The 19,056-nt window shown below is 37.2% G+C and overlaps 1 protein-coding gene and 1 pseudogene across 3 annotated transcripts in view; both read left to right on the top strand.

Moving 5' to 3' along the window:
- The window catches only part of CTNNA1 (catenin alpha 1), a 334,496-nt gene that overhangs the window by 231,343 nt on the left and 84,097 nt on the right, over window positions 1-19,056 (top strand). The window lies entirely within an intron of this gene.
- LOC120863602 lies at window positions 4,804-6,964 on the top strand (annotated as a pseudogene).

Below are 19,056 nucleotides of genomic sequence, written 5' to 3'. Positions count from 1 at the left end.
TTTGAAAAATATTAGATGAGTAATTATGGTATATGGAGAATTGGGACAGTTTGGATTAATTAAAACTGGTTCAGTACATAGAACTCGTTGATGGAGTGGTAAAAATCCAGAAAGGCTCATGTATTTTTACTTTTTCCTCTTCTTGAATTCTCCCAGTCATGTCATAATTTTTATAGATACATACTTCAAAAATTTTGTTGTAATTTCTTGAGCCTTCCTTCTTCATCCTGTGTTGTCACTTAAGTTACACTGGTGTTTCCTCTGAGGCAATGATTCTTTTTTTTTTAATTTAATAAAGTTTTATTTTCAAAATGTACAGTTGATAAGATAGGGCAGTGATTCTTAACTTTGGATGGAAATTAGAATGCTGGGGCAATTTTTAGAAATCATGATGTCTAGATTGTACCCAAACTAAGTCAAAATTACCAGATTCAGTTCCAGGCATCAGTATTTTTAAAAGTTCCCCAAGAGATACCAATGTACAGGTAAGGTGGAGAAACTGCTAGGATGGTTTATTAAATTTGTCCTTTTTTGTCTCCATTGCCATTGTCTTATTCCAGGCTCTATTCACTTTCTCCATTTCCAGTTTGTTCTACCTGCTCAGGTCAGTCTGAGCTTATGCATTCAGTAGGACATTGTTCATTATGTTTTTGAAATTCCCTTCCTACTTGAGTAAATCTAACCTGCTCTTTGTTCAGGGCTCACATTCTGTCCCCCCTGCCCCCGCCCCCCATCTCTTTGCTGAAGGCCATTTCAAACTACATCATTCTATATTATTTCTTGCTACTTGAAGCAAGTAGCACTCAATTGTTCCTTGAATTGTTGCTTAATTGTATTTCCTTTATCTGTGCAATTTCTGCATCTTGGTTTTAAACTTTTTAAAGATGGGCTTATTTTAAAAATATTCTTTCAGGGTCCAATGTAATGCTAGAAGAGATACTCAATAGGTGCTTGCTTCATCTAAGAACTCATGCTGACTTGGGAAAAATGGATAAAGTGAACAGTTTGGGATATTCTTGGTGCTAGGAATACATTAATGAAAAAAATAAAGATTCTTGTTCTTATTGGTCACATTCTGAAGCGTTATGGAGGAGGAGGCCATGGGTGGTTTACCCTTGCTTCTGGTAGATTTTTCAGTTTTTCAGTATACAGATGACATTTTTGGAAAAAATTAAATCAGATATTCTGAAATAAGCAGTGAGGGTAAATGATTATAAGGTGAGGGCCCAGCTCTCTTTTAAGGGTTCCAAGGGCCAGAAGGTCAGCAGCCTTGATGTTGCTTCTTGCATTGTAGTTTGGAGAGTTAACAGGTGATGTTAGATCTGTTGCTGACTTACTCTGAAGCTTTAAGAAACATTGATGTTAAAAACAATTCATTTGACTCCTGCTTACTTAACATTATGGAAATACTTCAGATGCCTGACAGTAGAGGGTTTTTGACTGTTCAGGGGATCTCTGTAGTTTCACAAATGACTTCCCTGGTTTCCTTGATATGAAATGTGGTCATTGTGGTTAAGTTTAATTGGTTCTTGGTTTATCTACCTAAGATTATTCTGCCTGTGAGGATTATAGGGAAAGAAAAACAGCTTGGATGGGTTTAAAAGTGAATGGATTGAAAGTGAAATGTAATTGAATTTGAAAAAAGTTATTGCCACTTTATTTTTTCTAATTGAAAGTCACACATGTGCATTAAATTATTGAACCACCATTGCTACTAACATTTAGGTATATGTATTTCCAGTTTGTCCATTTTCTTGTATGCATTGTTTTCTAAATTTTAAAATAATGTTTTAACCCTCTTAATATTCTCTACATAGTCATAAGATATTCATAGAATGTTCAAACTGTTAAGTTAATGGGACATCAGCATGGATGGACCTGGAGGATATTGCTGAGTGAAATAAGCCAGACACAAAGGACAAATCCTCTATGATTCCACTTCCATGAGGTTCCTAAGAGTTGTTAAATTCATAGAGACAGAAAGGAGAGTGGGAGTGCCAGGCACTGGGCGAGATGGGAATGTTGAGTTACTGTTTAATGGGAACAGAGTTTCAGTTTGGGAAAATGAAAAGTTCTGGAAATGGATGTGGTGATGGCTACACAGTAATATAAATGTTCTTAAGACTTGTGACATATATGCTTAAAATTGACTAAGATTGTAAGTGTTATGTTACGCAGTTAACATAATAAAAATAATAATGAACAAAATGAAAAAACAACCTGAATGTTAATTGTTAAATGTTAACAATTTTAAATTTAACAATGTTGAATGTTAAACCAGGGTTTAACCTGGTTAACAGGTTAAAACCGGCTACTAGTTTAATGTGTTCAAATTTGTTTCTTAAATGTGTACTTGACTTGGAGCCCAATTCTGTGTTATAATATTCTCTGAAGATATTTCAGTGCCAGTGAAACACCTCCTTCTGAAGAGCTCTATACTTGGTACAGCTGAATTCTTTATTTCACATTCTTCCTTCTGCTAAGGGATATGCTGATCCTTAATGTGGTCCTTTCTTCCTTTGTTAGGTCATGTGCTTTGAGTTTTTCCCAGTAGTAGAATTTATTAGGACCAAACTTATTTGTTTCTATTACCATACTCATTCCCTTCAATAAACAAGTGAACAACTCTTCGCCCCCATCCAAAACCCTCTTCCCCCCCAGTCTGAAAATTCTTAACACAATGTCTGAAACATAAAAGACCCCAGTCTTTGAAATGAATTCCATTTGGGTGTGTTTTGTTTGTTTTTTTGCCACATGCACAGCTTATGGGATTTTAGTTCCCTCACTAGGGAGCAAACCTAGTACCTCTGCAATGAAAGGGCAGAGCCCTAACCATTACACCACTAGGGAATTCCCAGAATTCCACTTCGTTGGGACCTTAGCAATCTTGTCTAACAGTTCACTCATGTTCTGAGTTACTAGAATTAGAATTTGTAATAGGTGAGAAGAAGTACATGTCTTGGGCTTGAGTAGCTTTAGCTTGGTTCCATCCAGTGTGGTAACCAGTAGGCATATGTGGCTGTTGAGCACTTAAAATGTGACAGATCCAAATTGAGATGTGCTGTGAGTGTAGACTATACACCAAATTTCCAAGACATATTTCAATGAAAAAGCTGTAAATACCTCTATCTCATTGATAATGTTTTGGATATATTGGGTTAAAATTTGTTCTTAAAACAAAAAAAACAGGTATTTTTTTTACCTGTTTCTTTCTACCTGTGGCTACTTGAAAATTTTAGATTATATATGTAGTTTTTATTTCTTGCTTGCCTTATATTTCTCTTGGATAGTTACAACTACTGGATAGCCAACCAGTTAAGAGGAGTAGCTAAAGAGTTAAGCCATCAACTTCTTCCTTCAGTGTCTGGATGGTAACTTATATAGTAGCTATTATAGCTTGTATTTTTTAATACTTTAAACTAGTTTTAGGCAGAATAAAATTGGTACAGGTTAAGACCTGGTGAGGATGATATTGCTTATGGTTAAATTTGTCTTTGTTCTTGCCCTGAAACATTGGAGGCAGTGATTTTAGGACTTTTAAAGAGTAATGAAGTAACTAGACATTTTTTGTATTGGACTGGGCCTGTATTTGAGGGGTTTGATTATGTTAACATATCAGGTATAAAATTTTTATCTGATTAAGATAATAGATATGAAATGTATGAATAAGATGCAGTTAATGTTCACTCTCAAAGATATATTGTTATTGCAGTGAAGGGAAGCATTTAATCTAGATGCTGATCTCTTCTCAGTTTTGCAAATGCTTTCCTGGAACCACTTTAGCAGAGCCAGAGCTTCCAAGCTTTGGAAGGACTCTTCAAAGAGCTTGTTACTGCGTTATTTTGTGGCTACATTTCCTAATTTTTAGAATTAGAATAGGTTATTTTATTTCTGATTATAAAGTTCTCTATTCATTATATATCACCATTTTTGGTATATAGCATGCCAGACTTCATTTTTACTGTGTGTGTATGTACACAATTATCTGTTCTTATTGTTTCTTTTTTTGATAGCAGAACTAAGGATTATTGTACTGTTATAGTGCTTACCATATACTGGTCATTGTGCTGAGAGACAGATATTATTACCTGTTTGACTACCATAATAACCCTTATTGAATTGTTACTTGCTCAGAAATGTAATCATATAGCTGTGGTTTGAACTCATATCCCTGTGATCCGAAAATCTGAACACTTACTACTTTTATTATAATGCATCTTTGTAAGTCAGAAAATAATATTTTATATCATCTTTAATAATCATGGAATTTTTCACTGTATAGCTCTATAAATGAAACTTATTACCAAAATACTTTACAGTAAATAAGGTAAACCCAGGTCTTGTATAGCTGCTTGAAGTGAGCTAAATAAGAAAAGAAAGCTCTTTTAGAGTATCCTGCAAAGCTAGACTCTCTGGTGTTGCTTGATGTCATAGATGTTTCAGTTGGTTCTGTGATATGCAGCTATAGGGCCTGAGTTTTGTTATATAATACGCTACAATTTCCATCTTGTGTGAACCCTTGGGTTTCCTGCAGTAGACTCTTCCCTGTATTGCTAGTCCATAGTTCTGTAGCTATATGATTTTATTGATTTGTTAGTGTAAGCTTCAGAGAAGGCAATGGCACCCCACTTCAGTACTCTTGGCTGGAAAATCCCATGGATGGAGGAGCCTGGTGGGCTAGACTCCATGGGGTCGCCAAGAGTCAGACACGACTGAGTGACTTCACTTTCTCATGCATTGGAGAAGGAAATGGCAACCCACTCCAGTTTTCTTGCCTGGAGAATCCCAGGGACGGGGGAGCCTGGTGGGATGCCGTCTATGGGGTCGCACAGAGTCGGACAGGACTGAAGCGACTTAGCAACAGCAGCAGCAGTGTAAGCTTTTCTGTGATCTGCCTAGCATGTTTGGAGAATTTAGGTACAAATAGATGTTGCATTGAATGCAAAATTGAAACGTGTAGGACTTCTTCCTCTTGACATTTATGTAATTTGGAAAGCATATTTGTCAAAAATTGTATAATTTTCTTGTGGTGTGAGATGAGAGGTTTAAAAGACCTTAAGTCTGAGGAAGATATCTCTAGTTGTATTTTATGTTGCTTTCTAAGAGGTGTGAGGTGCTTCTAGCTATGCCACTCTGGCATTATGAATTGCAGTATATAACAAGCAAGATCCTAACCTTTTGTACACAGAAAGATGCATGTTTATATGTTAGATAATATGGCACTGGCTTAATGGAGCAGTAGTGGAGCAATCTCTTGAAATTAGGCTGATAGAGCAGGGCCAGAAGCCTATCCAGTGTCAGGCTGCAGATGCATTGAGTTTTAGCCTTTACCTTAATAATGTGATTCTTTTTTTTTTTTTTGAGGTAATGATTCATTTAGGACTAGTTTGACTGAGAGAGTAAGTTGTTGGAGGGAGGAGGGTACTTTGTTTACTACAGTATATACTTGTAGCAAGTCTTGATCAAAACAGTCAGTTAGGAACAGTGTTGGTCCAAAGAAGACCTTTAGCGATGCCCTGGCAGTGGGAACAGGCACTCTGGTCAGAGATACATGTAACACACCAACTTACTGTGACCTAGGAAAGGCTGCCAAAGATGTCTTCAACAAAGGATATGGATATGGCATGGTCAAAATATATCTGAGAACCAAGTCATGTAGTGGAGTGAAATTTTCTACTTCTGGTCATGCTTGTGCTGATAAAAGGAAAGCATCAGGCAACCTAGAGACCAAATACAGGATCTGTAACTGTGGACTGACCTTCACCCAGAAGTGGAACAGACAAAAATCACTTGGGAGAATAAGCTGGCTGAAGGGTTGAAACTGACTCTTGATCCCATGTTTGTACCGAACACAGGAAAGAAGAGTGGGAAATTGAAGGCCTTGTATTAATGGGATTGTTTCCGTTTTGGCAGTAATGTTGATGTAGATTTTTCTGACCAACCATCTGTGGCTGGACTGTGTTGGCCTTTGAAGGTTGGCTTGCTGGCTATCAGGTGAGTTTTGACACAGCCAAATCCAAACTGTCACAGAATAATTGTGCCCTGGGTTACAAGGCTGCAGACTTCCAGCTGCATACTCTTGTGAATGATGGCACTGAGTTTGGAGGGTCGATCTACCAGAAGGTGAATGAGAAGATTGAAATGTCAGTAAACCTTGCGTAGACAACTGGCAGTGACAACACCTGCCTTGGCATTGTTGCTGAGTACAAGCCGGATTGTAGAACTTCTCTCTCTGCTAAAGTAAATAATGCCAGCCTGATGGGACTGGGTTACACTCAGACCCTTTGACCGGGAGTGAAACTGACCCTGTCAGCTCTAACCAATGGAAAGAACTTCAGTGCAGGAGGGCACAAGGTCACACTGGGATTTGAACTAGAAGCTTAATGTGGTTTTGAATAAAGCATCAGCTTTGTTCCTGGAGGTGAAGAGAAATGAACCCACTATGTTTTGACCTTAAATTTTGAAGGTGTGAACTTTTTATTCTTCCAAAGAATTGTAATCCTCCTGTAATCCAGCCCTCACTGAAGTTTAGGTACCCAGTCCATCTTAAGGGAAGTGCTTGAAGGCATGCCTGGAGGTTGTCACGTTCGTCCACATTTCAGTTCAATTCCTCAGTGTTCTTTTTAGTGTGTTCTTCAGTGATGGTGTAGTGTCATGTTACAAAGGAGTTGACCATCATGTCCTGCATGTCCCACACCATTTTTTCATGATCTGGTAATATATTTATCTCTGTACGGTAGTAGAAATCTTTGGTTTTGCATCAGAGTAAAATAAACCCATCACATTTTGGGCGGGGGGGACAGCCAGTTATCTCTGTGATAATGTTTGCATTATCCTTTTTCTTCAACTATTTATCAGTGATATTTGACCTTGAAAGTATAGAATTATAAATTTTAGAATTTGAAAGTAACATTAGTTATCATAGTGACAAATTAAACTTATTAGGTAAAGTCTTGCCTGCCATCTGTTTTTGTAAACTTTATTGAAACATAGCCATGCTCATTTGTTTGCTTACAGTCCATGGCTGCTTTCCCACTGCAGTGACATAGTTAAGTTGTTGTGACAGAGATGGAATGGCCCTAAAAGCCCACAGTATTTGCTATCTGGCCCTTTACAGAAGTTTGCCAAGCTTTAATCTAGTCCAGCCAACTAATTTTTTTGAAGGTTTTAAAATACAAACTCAGTTTTTCTTATTGGATATGATATCATTTAGGTTATATATTTCTTCTTAGATAAATTCTTAAAGTTAGTTGCTTTTAAGGAATTGGTCCATTTTATCCATTTAATCAAGTTTTATATGAGAAAATTGTTTGTAGCAGTCTCTTATTATCCCTTCAGTGTTTGTGGGGAGTCTATAGCCATATTCTCTAATTCATTTCTAGTGTAGGTAATTTGTGTCCAGTCTCTCTATTTTCTTTGCCAGTCTTGCTGTAGGTTTATCAATTCTATTTATCTTTTGAAAGAACCAGCTTTTTATGGTTTCATTGTGTGTGTGTTTTTCCTCTGTTATTTTCAGTTTCACTGATTTCTGTTCTTCATTGTTTCTTCTGTTTCCTTTAGGTTTATTTTGTTCTTTTTCTAGTTCCTTGAGGTAGGAAATTAGGTTATTGACTTGAGACCTTTTCTCTTTTTTAGTGTTAAGATTTAGGGCACATTTCCATATAAGCCCTGCTTTGTCTTCATATTTCATTTTTGTTTAGTTTAAAATGTTTAAAAATTTTCCTTGAGTTTTCCTCTTTGACCAGTGGATTGTTTGTAAGTACGGTATGTTTAGTTTCCAAGTATTTTCTTGTTAAATTTCTGTTACTGATTTCTTGTGTATGTGTATGCATAGTCGTGTTTGACTTTTTGTGACACTGTGGACTGTAGCCCGCTATTCTCCTCTGTTCATGGAATTATCCAGGCAAGAATACTGGACTGGGTTGCCATTTCCTACTCTAGGGGATGTTCCCAACCCAGGGATCGAATCCTTATCTCCTGCATTGACAGGTGGACTCTTTACCTCTGTGCCACTTAGGAAGCCTTTACTGATTCCTAGCTTAATTCAAATTCAGTATGGTCAGAGAACATATTTTGCATGACTTTAGTTTTTTAAATTATTTATTGAGATTTGTTTTATCACCCAGTAGTGCTACCTTTGTGATATTCTATCTGTACTTGACTGGGTTTTCTTTCTTTTTTTTTTTTTTTTGCTATTGTTGGTTGGAGTGTTCTTTTAATATATATGCTAATTAGATTCAGGTTGATGACATTGACCGATTCAGTTGGTTTAGTACTTCTGTACCTTGATTGTTTGTTTATTTGTTTATTTAGAGTCTGCTTGTTCTGATAGTTACTGAGATGGATACAGCCCTGTCTGCCAACTGTAATTGTGACTTTGGCCCTTTTTCATTTCAGTTCTCAAGATTGCTACTCTGTGTATTCTCTCCAGGGTTTTTAGTTGCATTCATTGGGATAGACAGGGTGGAATGTGTTTACTCCATCTTAATCAGAACTGAAACCAATCACCTATTTTCAGAACAGCCTAAAACCTGGAGGTAACTTGGCTCTGATCATACCCAGGTAAGAATAGTTAAGATTAGAATTGAGAGTTCTGATTTTTAGTCCAGAGCTATTTTTGGTGGTCCCTTTCATATGTGATGCCAAGGATGGTAGGTAATAATGCTTACATCGAATAGGTAAAGCTTGATCCAATAGCCTCCCCCGTAGCTGTTTTCTCAGCTGTGAGACAGCCATTAATAGCTGCCCTTCTGCCTGACTTTGTTAGAAGGCACAGAGAACCACTCAAGACCAAGCAAAATGAAGAAGATGGGAAAGCTGATGGTGGCAATGCAAAAATATGAAAATGCCTTGAGAGAAAAGAGCATTAAATTAACTGTAGCCTGGAACAAGGTGAACAGGGATCTGGGTAAGTCAGTGACTGAGGCTGCTGTCCTGTCTTCTTGGCTCTGTGTGATACCTTGGTTTCTTGCTCTGTAACAGAGAACCAAAGCAGCAGTCTCCACCCTCAGTCTGCATCATCTTGTAGTTCAAGCATCTAATCTTAGCTGACAGAAGATCTTATTCCCACCCCACCTCATTTGAGTGTGGAAAGGAAAAGGGATGCCATGTTTGACGTGAGCACAAAACTAGAAAATGCTGTGTACATGTGCAAATTGGTATTGTTTTGGAAAATTAATAATACAGTTCCTCCTTCCTCATCTATTCTTTTTACTTTTGGCAAAGTTGTCATGTTGAGAATAAATCGATTCATTAAAAATAGTGTCATTGTTTAAATGTAGCAAATTAGGCGTTTTATTTTTTTTAATAAAATAAGCCTGTCTGTCTAGAATACCCATATAGGACAAAAAATTTAAATTAAAAGCTTATCAATCATAACTTTCTACCCTAATATTTTCTGTCCAATGATCTTAAAATTTTTTTAAAATTTAAATTGGTTGTTTTAGAGGACCTAAGGTAGTAAAAATAACTCATTGAGTTTCCAGACTGTCTTTGCCAGAGACAAATGTGGCCCTGGCTGCCAGGAAATTTCTTCTGTGATTTCATGCCTGCTCTCTTGAAAGTTACTTTGGTTTTTGTATTTCTTCATCACAAAAATCAGTGGAATGTGATGTTTTTCTTCTCTGAGTGGATGTCCCCTTTTTTTTTTTTTTTAAATGTTGAATCTGTGTTCACATCAGATGACTGCTAAATAAGTACTTGACAGCTGATAATTTACTTATTTTAAAGTGGAATATTCAGTATTTAGAACCAGAGACTGCTAAGAACGGATTTTGTTTGGCCATTCTCTGAAAACAGTTGTAATTTGGAAATGTACCATAAAGAAGATATTCCACTTGAGTTGCTTTATGCTAATATAAATTGTCTTACAAGTATTATTTTCAGATGGGTTGAAGTGATTGACCTCCTGGTTTACTCCAGTTGCAGATATTCTAACTTCGGGTTTTTAGTTTGCGGTTTGTACCTATAGATGCAGTGTGGCATCTTACTTGAAGGCTTTCTTACTACCTGTTCTTTAAATTTAACTCCAGAACTTACTTATCTTGAATTATTTCTCCCTGCTTTGAAGGAGAATTATTGGTTTTGTAGATTCACATAAACTCATCTTCTAGGAATAAAAAGATCTGTGTTTTGACTTGCCCTTGTTTCTGTATGGATATTGCATAACCTGAAATATTTTATAAGAAAAATTCTAGATGTTTGATCAATGTACCCAACTATAATCTTTAAAGCTCCTAACAATAAATGCACTTGTTGCTGGGAAATAGATGTATGTGTTTATGTTGCCTTTAAGATTCTGTATTGGTGAAAATACTGGAAAATTGTTTAGTTTTTTAAAGTTGGTCATTTATATATACTCAGTTTACTGAGTCATTTTTTTGGTGATAAAGGAATCCCTTGTACCCTTAAACCTTTTCAAACTTGGTTTATCTTAGGCTACCAAAATTTCTTAATTTAGGAAGTGGACTTCAAATCATTAGTAAGACATTTGTTGAATTATTCTGTTTCAAAGCAATATTGAACTTTGTAGCATTTACCAAAAACTTCCACTTAAAAGTGGAATTCTAATCACAGTATTTGTTAAAACGGATTCCATTGACTAGCTCTTATTTGCTATCTGTAGATCTTTCATTTTGACAAACTCCAGAGCATGAATCAAACTTTTTTTTTTTTTTTTTGACTTGGTTTTCCCTGCCAGTGCAAAATTAATTATTTTCTTAGAACCACTCTGAATCAAGAATTACAGTAGTTTGGGAATTCTCTGGTGTCCAGTGGTTAGGACTCTGCCCTACCACGATCCCTGGTCAGGGAACTAAGATCCCACCCATGCCGCTGCTGCTGCTAAATCACTTCAGTCGTGTCCGACTCTTTGCGACCCCATAGACGGCAGCCCACCAGACTCCCCTGTCCCTGGGATTCTCCAGGCAAGAACACTGGAGTGGGTTGCTATTTCCTTCTCCAATGCATGAAAGTGAAAAGTGAAAGTGAAGTCGCTCAGTCGTGTCCAACTCTTAGCGACCCCATGGATTGCAGTGCACCAGGCTCCTCTGTCCATGGGATTTTCCAGGCAAGAGTACTGGAGTGGGTTGCCATTGCCTTCTCTGCCCACCCATGAGGAATAGCCAAAAAAAGAAAAAACTTTTATTAGTTTTAGGGTTTTGATGATAAAGGCCAGTAACTGTATATTTGCAATTTGAGGTTTTGGACAAATGACAATTCTTTTAACCCTCAAGATTTGACCATCCGGAGATGAACATAGGTTTATGATGAATGCCTTATGAAATGACATGATGTTGTAGATGTGTTTTAAAATACCCTACCCTAAAACTAACAAAACTATTACAAATGAAACAAGAAAGCAGAAAGTTGATGGCTGGTAATACTGCATAAGGAAGTTCTTTTTACTAGTCTTAATCTTTTTGGGTGTTTGGAAAAATACCATAATAAAAAGTTAAAAGACTTATCTTGTTATTATGGTTATTTGAGTAGATGCCAGCACATTAGATATTTAAGGGCACAGTCTTTGCCATGTCTTACAGCCTTTCTGAAGGCATTTGTCGGTCTTGCAGACTCTAAAAGAGTTTGCTTTATTCTATCTAGCCCCCTTCTCAGTCCCCAGTTCTTAGGTTAATTAATTCTCTTGGGAATTTGTATGGAAAAATAATGAGAAAACGATGCAGTCAGTAAATGAAAACTGAAGTAAGAACTTATGCCATTAAGTAAAGTCAAGGTCATGAGAGGTCATGGCAAAATGAATTTGTGGGTGGGCAGCAGCTGTGAATTAGTTAGGCCCCGTGGAGGGTAACGTTGGGTCAGGCATTTGAGACTGGAGAGTGGTGCAGCCAGTTAGGAGGAGGATCCTAGGCTTCCTGTATCGCTTCTGAGGCAGGTTGCCCAGCTGTGCTTGGTTTCTTGTGCATTTGTCCTTGAAGTAAATCCTTTGTCACTGTATTTGATTTGAGTTCCTTGATTCTCCAAAAGGAGTGTAACTAGTGTAGTCATTGAATGATGCGGTATTCTAAGCTAAATTGTTAGCCACCACTTTTTTTAGAAGGTCAGAAATGGTTGTTACTTAATCATCTAGGTGTTCGGTAGTCTACTGCCTCAAGCATTATCACAGCCATTGCCCTCCCCTGAATCATAGTTTTAAAGCTCTATCATGTGTAGTAAGAAATTTTTGTTTCTTATCTATACTTGATTATTGTATAATTTAATAGTGATGTTGCCTTTGTTGTTCACTAAACTTTGAATGGAATATAATAAACAATAGTAATTAGCGAGGCCTGCCCACCCCCCCACCCCCGTCACATGACTTATCTCCTATAGACTTCCTACTGATTAAGAAGTTGCCTCAGCACAATTTTAGGTGGCTTTAACAGTATTTTGTTGGCCATAATGGTTTCAGATTCCTTGCTTTCGCTGTTGATTATGAAAATACATGGCCTCTAGCTAGGGAAAACGGTGTTTGAATATAAACATTCTTTGTACTGTTGTATCCCACCCCCCTTTTTTTTTAACCACTCTTTTGTGGGCAAAAACCGGAATGGGGCAATCTGACTTAGATAATGCTGGTGCAATAAAGTTTTTTTAAAAAGCACAAATGAAATTATTTTATTATAAAACACTGGAGCAAGTCTAAGACTATACCAAATAGGGTATTCAAAGACAGAAAGACAAGGTTGGCATTGATTGGCATTGAAGAGTGGGTGAAGGAAGAAACAACAATAATAGATATAGAATCAGCAATTAATTATTGTACAGGGGATGGCAAACCTGGCTTGATGGGAACGAAGAACCCTTAAGGTACCATTTCACAAGGAAGATTTATTTGCTAGAAGCAGTCCTCTTTTCTCCTGTTAGTGGGTGGCTCGCTGACAGTTAGAGGTGTTGGGAGATGTTTGCTTTTCCCCTTTAATTTGCACCAATGTAGAAAGTTACTATTCGATTCTAGTGATAAGTGGCTTATGGAGAGAGGAGTTTTAATCATATTACTTTTATATTATAACATCTTTGATTAACAGCATTCTTGTAAAGTGGTTTTAGCCTTTCATACATTTCCTCAGGCCCCCCAAAATGATCTACTAAAGCAGAAAGGAATGAAACCATTGCATTTAGCCTCTAGACAGCGACACATTAAGGACTAATGACTGCCAAAAGGAAATGTCAGCCACTGAGCTAGTCTACTTTCTTTGGCAGCCGAAAATCCGGTGAATCAAATTTTTGGGGTGTATATTTAATGTGGGTGGAGGAAAAGAGTGTCTAACATTCTTTAAGGCCCTGTTAATTTTGGCACAGTTGGATTTGGAGCCCGTTTCTACTTTTCTAAACCCAAGAAAGGCACGTGCCATAGAATAAGGATGATTACTTATTATGTAGATAGTATTGGATAGACACATTTTAAAATGTGTTTGATGGCTTTGTTTTTATGTATTTTTGTTTGTTTTGGGGGCTGAAAGGTAGTGCATTAATGTGTACGAGGGAATGTACTTAGAGTTGATTGCCTCTTTTCACAAACAGGAATTACCTGAAGAATGGATAAAATTGTGATTCTGGAGGTTTAAGGAGCAAATTTAGATTGAATACTAAAAATTACGTTTAAGAAAAGGACAACAAATTTAGGGCATTAAAACTTAAAACCAAGTATGCTCACCATGTCCTGGATATTGAAACTTTAATGTTGCTACTTAAATATTCACATCTAACGATTGGAAGAGTGATAGCTAAAGGGTATACAGGGCTCCTTTTTAGGTGGTAAAAATGTTCTAATGATAACGGTTATATATATCTGTGAATATACTTTATAAAACATCAAGTGATATACTTTACCTGGGTGAGTTATATATAAATTATGTCTTAATATATACATTATAATAAATACATATATCTTAATACATAAATACATATCTTGATAAAGCTATTTAAAATAGTCACATGCTTTTTCACATGTATGTATCCTAATGATGTGATGAGTATTTTAAATTATATTTTCTATAGATTAATGCAACTTGTTTATCCTGTGTGAAGCGAAGACTGTTTTCCCCATTTTGAGGTGGGGCCTGTGTCTGTTATTGCCATCAGAATGACTTTGACCACATTAAAAGCCTACATTGTGTATTTAAGTTGGCCTCTTTAATCTTGTGACTTTCTGTTGAACAAACTAATGGCCTGTAATTTTCTGTGGCTATTTCACCTAAATTATGAATATGTCAAGTAAAGAATTGTTGAATCAAAAATAATTTTAAAAATGGAGAAATCAGACTGAACATGTATCATTTCAGAGTGACTTTATTTTTATTTTTTCTCTGAAAAAGTGGTGGATCTGTACAATATGCATATTGATGGCCCTTAAGCTATCACATTTTAAATACTGTGGACTTTTTAATGTGATGATTCTGCATATAATCACTAGAATTTGATTAGCTTAGAACTCTAAGAACTATGAAAAGGAATCAGCTTTTATATTAATTACATAGTCTTTTTAGAGTAAAAACTTTTTTTGATCACAGGAATATAAAGGATTTGAAAGAGGAATTTTGATAGAAATAATGGTTCTCATTAAATTATATATATCTCATAGCTATGTTCTTGGCCCACTTGACCCAAAAAAGATGTAGCAGAGGTTGTAAGTGAAGTGGCTTGTTTAAAGCAATATTACTTTGTTAGCCTACAATAGATTTTTTTTTTTCCTTCGTGGGTTATTATTTGTAGATCAACAATATGACTCTTCAGTTTGTGTCATACTGGCTTTTTCTGATCTTTGTGCTACACCTATCGAAACAGCATGGTTGCTGCTATAGGGTTTGCTTGTGGAGTTAAACTGCAAATCTGTCAACTTTGGTGAACCCAAGGGGCTTATGTATGGTGAAGTGTAGGCAGAAGTTATCAGCCTTCTTCCAGCTTTCAGTGATTCTTAGACTTCAGAAGTATGTTCAGTTCCATCATAGAAATCAACAACAACTATACAAGCTTAAAATAACTCGTGTATAAAATATATATAAAATTACAGTTACTAACAAGGGTTCAAATTAACTGTAATGACTTCTTTTCAGCATTTTTCCATTTATGTTAACCTGCTAGGTAGTTAGTACATTTTATTTCCCAATGTTTTCTACCAGACCAAACTGTTAGAGGCTCCAAAAACATTCATATGAGGGAAGGAATTTTCAGAAGTTCTTAAGCTTTTTCTGAAACAAGGGGGAAAACTGTAAACATTCATTTTTAGCTCTCATAATTTCTTACTTAAAATGTCAGTTGAAATAGACAAATATAATCTCTTTTCCCCAGTTTTTATTGTCACTTTGTTTGGGGATATTTGTACCTCCTCCCTTTTTTTTTTCCCCTTAAAGAAGACTCCCAGAGAGAATGCTTGATGATAGAATTTCAGGCACAGTGGCAGAAAGTAAGAAAAGATATGTTTTGGTAGATACAGTCACCCTAGGATCAGTGTGGACAGGGGCTATTTTGAGTAGGGAATCTCTCTCTTAAGCTGATGTCCTGGGAGACAGAGCATATGTTTGCTGCCCCAAGTAAATTTTCAATGGATTATAAAAAGGGACTATTTGAGTAGCTCTAGCTCTTAGTTCCGGAGAAGGCAATGGCACCCCAGTCCAGTACTCTTGCCTGGAAATTCCCATGGATGGAGGAGCCTGGTGGGCTGCAGTCCATGGGATCGCTAAGAGTCAGACAAAACTGAACAACTTCACTTTCACTTTTCACTTCCATGCATTGGAGAAGGAAATGGCAACCCACTCGAGTGTTCTTGCCTGGAGAATCCCAGGGACGGCGGAACCTGGTGGGCTGCCGTCTATGGGGTCACACAGAGTCAGACACGACTGAAGCAACTTAGCAGCAGCAGCTTAGTTTTGTTGTTGCTGCTTGGAGTTTGGTTCTGATGGTGTTGATATTTCTTTATCTGGGGCTGAGGAGTTGAATAGAAGCTGAAAATGACAAAGATTGTATAGGCTAGTGGATTTCTTATTAGTTGTGAAGTTGTCAGGGATGCTTGTGTACATGCTCAGTCAGTTTGTGTCTGACTCTTTGAAACCCTGTGGACTGTATCTACTAGGCTCCTCTGCCATGGAATTTTCCAGGCAAGAACACTGGAGTGGGTTGCCATTTCCAACTCCAGGGGATCTTCTCCACCCATGGATTGAACTTGCATCTCTTGAGTCTCCTGCATTGGCAGGCTCATTCTTTACCATGGCTCCACCTAATGTTACTTAAGTTTCTGCAGAGAAATCAGGTGTCTCCTCTGTGTGTTTAAAATTCTTTTTGCTTTGTTGGGATTAAGAGGCCTGCTCTGGGGTGGTGAAATCTACCTAATTGGAAGCTTTGTTTTCCATCCATAGATCTTTGAACTCTGTGTTTACTGATATGTATAGGTTGTTGGCATTAAGGTAAATTTCTTATTGAAAGGATTGTCAGTGGAGTAATGTTGTTCTATTTCTTGACAGCTTCACTGAACAGGAAGAGTCACTCCCCAGTCTCGATCGTCTCAACACTGAGTTCAGGATGATGGTTGTGCCTACGCACACAGCTTGATTGGGAGCTTGTGAAACAGCCCCTGCTATTCTTACTACTGCCACGACTACCACTGCTATTCTAATAAAGCTTAGAACTTTAATTGGTTAATACTTTAAGGCTTCTGCTTTTTATTTTTACCTGTCCTGCTTTCCAGTGATTTCCTAGAGTAGTTGCATTTCTCCTGTTGAGTCAAAGAGCTTAATTCTACCCTTCCTCCCTTTACCTTCTCCTCTCCTCTCTCTTTGCTGTGGTCAAATTTATTTGGAGAATCTTTTCTTTCGTATGTGCATTCTGGTAATAATATCTGAAGATTGTATTAATTTTTAGGAAATACACCCCTACTGACTGTTGCAGAGGTTATTCCTTTACATTTGTTTTAACTATCTTGCCTGAAGTTGGTGGCCTTATTCCCAGATTCATAATATATTCTCTTTACTGTTAAAACGTATACTTTGCTTGGGTCTGGCACACTTCTTTATAGATAATTCTGAGTTTCCTGGCATGGAGAAGCGAGGCTCTTGACTGTCAGTGTTCATTCTCTGAATTGAGTTTTGTATATGCATCTTTGTATAAAAGCTCTTCATTATTCTTTCCTGCTCATTTTGGATTTATTTGGTGACTGCATTTGAAGTAGATTTCTAAAAATTTTAATACTATGACTATCCATATAATTTCTTTTCTTGTTCTCTTTTTTTTTCTTTTCTTTATTGCTTTTTGTTTGGCTGTGCCTTGTGGCATGTGGGACCTTAGTTCTCTGACCAGGAGTCCAGTCTGAGTTGGAAACACAGAGTCTAAATCACTGTACTACCAGGAGGTCCTTTCATTTGTTTTTCTACAAGTCATGTTGATTTGCTTTCTGTAGTTTATTGAAACTTCTTTCTAGCACCAGAAGATGATGTTATGAATAAAACTTTTTCTAGTCTTATTAATAAACTCACTAGCTCACTGTTTAAGAGAATTTACACACCCTGCTGCTGCTAAGTCGCTTCAGTTGTGTCTGACTCTGTGCGACCCTATAGACGGCAGCCCACCAGGCTCCCCCGTCCCTGGGATTCTCCAGGCAAGAACACTGGAGTGGGTTGCCATTTCTTTCTCCAGTGCATGAAAGTGAAAAGTGAAAGTAAAGTTACTCAGTAAATGTCCGACTCTTCGCCACCCCGTGGACTGCAGCCCACCAGGCTCCTCGTCCATGGCATTCTCCAGGCGAGAATACTGGAGTGGGTTACCATTTCCTTCTCCAGGAGATCTTCCCAACCCAGGGATCGAACCCAGGTCTCCCGCATTGCAGGGAGGTGCTTTAACCTCTGAGCCACCAGAGAAGCCCCCTTACACACCTTAGAGCTGGTTAAATAATTAACCGAAAACAATGTTTAGGTGTTGCATATGTAGTATTAAAAAGACACTGGAACAGGTAATGTGAAGTCTAGAAGGTTTCTTTACCCTTTGATGTTTATAATCTTTATTTCTTTTTGAGTTCTAAAATGGCTGAAGGGAAAAATCTTTGTCGTTAATCTGGGCTGACTTAGAAGTGAAGCATGTGGGCTGGCTGACATCATCAGTCTTAACTTAGGAGATATGAACAGTTGCCTTCAGATGTTATTTGTGAACTTACTCATCGGATTAATGGTTGGTTGCTTCAGAAATGATATGGGAAAGTGGGAAAGTGTTTCATTTGCTGACTCTGATAGGTTTGTTTTGAAAAATGTAGGTCTTTATTGTTAAGCTGAGATCCTTATGACTATGGTATTGCTTTCTACCTAATAAAAGGTTTTTTTAATTCTTAAAATAGGTAATATATTTATATAGTGCAAAATTGAAAGAGTACAAAAGAGTATATAGTGAGTATATATGAAGTCCCCTTTCATTGCTGTTTTCTCTAGCCATCCATTTTTTTCTTCTTATATTTTGTTTCCTTTCAGAAATGTTTTCTGTAGATGCAGTAAAGTACACACACACACACCATTAAAGATGTGTTTTGAGAGTTACGTTACTTAGTTGTAAAAGAGACTTTAAGATCTCCTGACTTTTGCTTGGGTCCGTCCCCCCGCCCCCCCACCCCAGAAGTGTTTTCTTAAGTATATTCTTTGCTCTTATGACCACTGAATTGCATTTCACAGCCCCCCTTTTTGGTCAGAAGTTTCTGCAGTCTTTTTTCACTCCTAAGAAAGCTGTTTCCCTGTTTGTCATTGCTTTCCTGCTACTTTCTTAGATATTTAATCTGAGGCCCCCTGTTTTTTCTCTCTACTGGGGCATCAGCTTCCGGTCCCTTATTGTAATGAAGTCTGTAAACCTCACATGCTTGGAATGTAGTCATTGTGTCATGTTTCTTGTCTGAATTGTTTTTCAACCAAGTCGGATTGAGTAGCCTTAGGCTAGCTGTTCGATTATGGACTGTTCTGTATAATATTGAGCTTACTTCTCTTTAACAAATAATTACTATTATGACAGCACATCTTAGTGTATTATCTGTATAGCCAATAGGCATTTACTGTTCTCTTTGAAATGTTTATTTCGGAGTGTCAGATCACTTTA

Source organism: Oryx dammah, unplaced genomic scaffold (genome assembly GCF_014754425.2).
Source record: "Oryx dammah isolate SB20612 unplaced genomic scaffold, SCBI_Odam_1.1 HiC_scaffold_5, whole genome shotgun sequence".
In the NCBI taxonomy this organism is placed as follows: Eukaryota; Metazoa; Chordata; class Mammalia; order Artiodactyla; family Bovidae; genus Oryx; species Oryx dammah.
This window is presented reverse-complemented; position numbering and strand designations above follow the sequence as displayed.